Source organism: Pinus tabuliformis, chromosome 1_2, assembly GCF_031772625.1.
Source record: "Pinus tabuliformis cultivar Carrire ecotype Pingquan chromosome 1_2, CPIR1, whole genome shotgun sequence".
Classification (NCBI taxonomy): domain Eukaryota; kingdom Viridiplantae; phylum Streptophyta; class Pinopsida; order Pinales; family Pinaceae; genus Pinus; species Pinus tabuliformis.
Genome location: NC_142298.1, coordinates 17,530,601 through 17,534,596, shown reverse-complemented (window position 1 = coordinate 17,534,596; position 3,996 = coordinate 17,530,601). Strand labels below are relative to the sequence as shown.

General features: G+C 38.8%; 1 pseudogene; it reads left to right on the top strand.

The window, feature by feature from the left end:
- Nucleotides 1-1,750: 1,750 nt before the first annotated feature.
- LOC149204093 (sorting nexin 2A pseudogene) lies at nt 1,751-2,530 on the top strand (annotated as a pseudogene).
- Nucleotides 2,531-3,996: the final 1,466 nt, after the last annotated feature.

Below are 3,996 nucleotides of genomic sequence, written 5' to 3'. Positions count from 1 at the left end.
CAACTACTGCTTTATTTGAATGAACTGTAACATTATTGACTTGCTGCTGATGGGTTGCAGTCTCAATGTTCTGAACAGAAACATGTTCAGAATGATGACTCTTCTGTTTTAATTCTTCTTGCTGAAGCTGAGACTCCAGCTACAAAAATTCAATGTTTTCTTGTACATTTTTCAAACAGATTTGAATGTTTGCGACAATGGCTCTATCAATCATAATTGTATTGTCCGTGGTAAAATGTATTAGTGTTCAGTAATTCTAATACAACACCCATTCTATCCATTTCACAATAATATCACTGCAAAAAAATTGATTGGTGTACCACTTTGTCTTCAAAAAATCTTCAAGTATGTAGCTTCTCAATATACTTCCATATACAATGCAATTTCATACCATATGATATATATATATATATCTATATATATATATATATATATATATATATATATATATATATATATATATATATATATATATATATATATATATATATATATATATATATATATATATATATATATATATATATATATATATATATATATATATATATATATATTCATGAACATATTCTGCGCAAAATTACACAGAAAAAACATCTTAGCCAACAAATTGTAATAAAGAAGTAGCTGGGAAGTAGAGAACCTGGTTCTTCAAAAATCTAAATCAATATACGACAACTCAAACATTTGCAGAAGTCATAACACTTGTCTTATAACTTGAATATCTATGTATTTCAGCCGCCAGACTTGAATTTCAAAACCCCTTCAAATAGGAAGACCAGTGTGAATTGCTTTGGGTCTGCTCAAAGCTTGAAGTCAAGAACATAAAGAATTTCATTCCATTTCAGTCACCACAGACTTGATATTACACCTTCAATCTTCATCATCATTGTATGCATAATTGCAATCCTTGATTGCAAATCTATAACATATCTTTCAAGTTTCTACAATAAATATCAAGCAGTTTCAAACCAAAGAATTCTTCAGGCTACCCGCATAACAGGATCAAGAGAATATCTGGAATATCCTCTACAACAATCTTTTGAGGAGATTTTGCATCTACCATGTAGACTCTGCGGGCGAACACTTCCTCTTTGTAATAGCGAAAACACAAAATAATGTACCATATACAGTCGCAACCATTACACTGAGGGCCACGTTGTATGGCAGAACAGGTGGCTATAATGACCCAAACAATGTGGAATCCTTCACAGAGATATAATGTTGATGACGCTGTCAATCGAAATCCATAAATCACTTTCTTCAGATATATCCAAGTCAGGAGACAAACGAACTGCTGAAGATTCGCACACCTTCCAAGAATTGAAGGGCAGAGGAGACAAAGGTAAGGGCAAACTGGCTTCTTCTGCGGCAAGATCGAACCGGGGGTGGTTTACCGTCCAATCTTAGTTTTTCACATCAAAATTTCCGCTGCGGCCACGTTCGTTGTTCGATTCTAGCGCAAAATTCGAATTCTTCTGCAGATTAACCCCGGAACAAGACTTTATTTGTCAGAATAGCCAAATATAACTGTGATTCGTCCCAATTTGGACAATTTTAGTGTTTTTTTTTATCACTCTGGCTCGGGAATCGATTATCCGTCCGAAATAATACCGAATTTCTGGAAAGAAGCGGTCGCATATGGTCTTTGGAAAAGAGAAAGCGTTTGGATATCATGCAGTAAGGCCTCGTATTTCTGTGTTCTATGATCAACGGTACTTGAAAATTGCTCTTCACCTCCACAGAAGCAATGGAAAGCCTGGTCTTAGATCAACCCCCGCAGACATATATATCGAATAGCGATTACAGGAGCGTAATGTCATCTTATGCTGAAACGCATTCATTGCCTCCTTCAGAAGACCCCTTGCAGTCGTCCTTTAAAGATTCACACCATAAGAGCTTCAAAGATGACTTCCCAGATGATTCTTTTGTGGAGCCTCCTTCATATGCAGATGTTGTGTTTACTCCCTTTGGGGAAGAATCCATTGTTGGAAATGGTAACGGCACGGCAAGGGAGACGGGGAACTCATTTTCGTCGCAATCAGCCTCATCAAGTTCAGAATATTTGAATATTGCAGTAGTCCAACCTCAGAAGGAGCAAGAAATTGCAAACTCTCTTGTTCCAGGGGGAAACTCATATGTGACATATCTTATTGTTACTCATACAAACATGCCTGAGTTTGGCGGTTCAGAGTTCGGTGTGAGGCGAAGATTTCGAGATGTGGTAACTTTGGCTGATAGGCTTGCAGAATCTTATCGGGGATTCTTTATTCCTCCCCGCCCGGACAAAAGTGTTGTTGAAAGCCAGGTTATGCATAAACAAGAGTTCATTGAGCAGCAAAGAATAGCACTGGAGAAATATCTTTGCAGATTGGCTGGTCATCCAGTGATTAGGAAGAGCCTTGAATTGAGATTATTTCTTCAGGCTCAAGGAAAGCTACCCTTACCAAGCACGACAGACATGGCTTCACGAATGCTTGATGGTGCTGTGAAACTACCTAAGCAACTATTTGGAGAGGGCAGTCCATAGAGTTACAAATGAAAGGAATTCGAGAATGAATCATTGAGTTATGGGGCAGAGCAAGAGTTTCCACGCACGAGTATGCTACAACACAGAAAATATGGCGAGCGTTAAACAGACACGGTCAAGAGTTTCAATGTTAGGCGAATGTCAGAGGAAACATAGAGCGCAGGTATAAAACGTCTATGACACTGACGCAGTGAGACAACATTTGCAGTTGGTCTCTTGACAGAGGGCGCAGGCTTGACAGAAGGTGCAGACAATATCAAAAACGTATATGACAGACAGACATGTCAGAACAACTTGGACAGCGCTGGCAGTGTCAGGCAGAGGAATCATTTAAGTGAATATGTCAGACAGGGCGCAAGTCTGTATAAATGAATATGGCAGAAATAAACTGCACAGATAGGCCATAAAACAAATGGCTCACATTAATTATGCAGGGCAGGAATACGCCTGCTCTGATACCATGTTAAACACACATGGACAACAAGAGAGATATGAAAGATAATCAGGAGAGTACAATTTTTATTAACAATTGATTTACATTTATAGTACAATATCTGACCGTTGGGTTCCACATCCCAAGGTCTCTTGGACTCCTTTTGTCCATTCGGCTTCCACACTAACCCATTGAGGATTAGGTGTCCAACACATAAAACTAGACATATTAAAGCTTGTATCAACCACTAGGCTTTAGAGGGGGCTCAGTTAGAGGGCATAACTCGTCTACCAACACAATCAGACTATCATAGTGAAACCTTGCGTGATTTGACACATGATTGAAGACTGAAGTCCAAATAAATTAGAATGTCATGTAGACAAGTGCCTTCCTTGGCATGGGAAGAGGAAACAGCATGGTTGTGCCTACCTTTCTTTCCTAGATTCAAAGTTGGCCACATAGATAGTCTATAGTAAAATCGCCCTAGAGACTGACACCAATGATTAACTGAAACCCATTAAGCATAAGTGGAGACGTGGTGAAAGAGGTAAGGAAAAAAACTATTGAGGCCACCAAGAGATAATGAGATTCACCTCTACATTTGCTAAGAAAAACCATAGGAAACATGTAGAATCCCAATGAGGCAACCATTGATGGCCTGAGGCCACCCAAAGATAATGAGCTTCACCTTTGTGTTTCCTAAGAAAAACATTAGGCATCTATAGAACCCTAATGAGGCAACCATTGATGGCTCATCATTGAATGTGGATGGATACATCGGATCATAGTGGATTTACCATTGCATGGGAATTGTACTGAAACCCATTGCATATTGTTTTATATCCCCTAAAGTTCCTATTCACATGAGTTTTAGGCTATGGTAATGAATGCAGACATGCCTACTATGTGGTTCTTTGTAATGACGGTTGGCATGCTATAAATTGCTTGAATGCTCTCAGGGGGATATTTTTCCACATCCTACCAGCTCATGGGCTAGTGGCAACATGTTCCCACTCCCCACTTTTTCCACCTT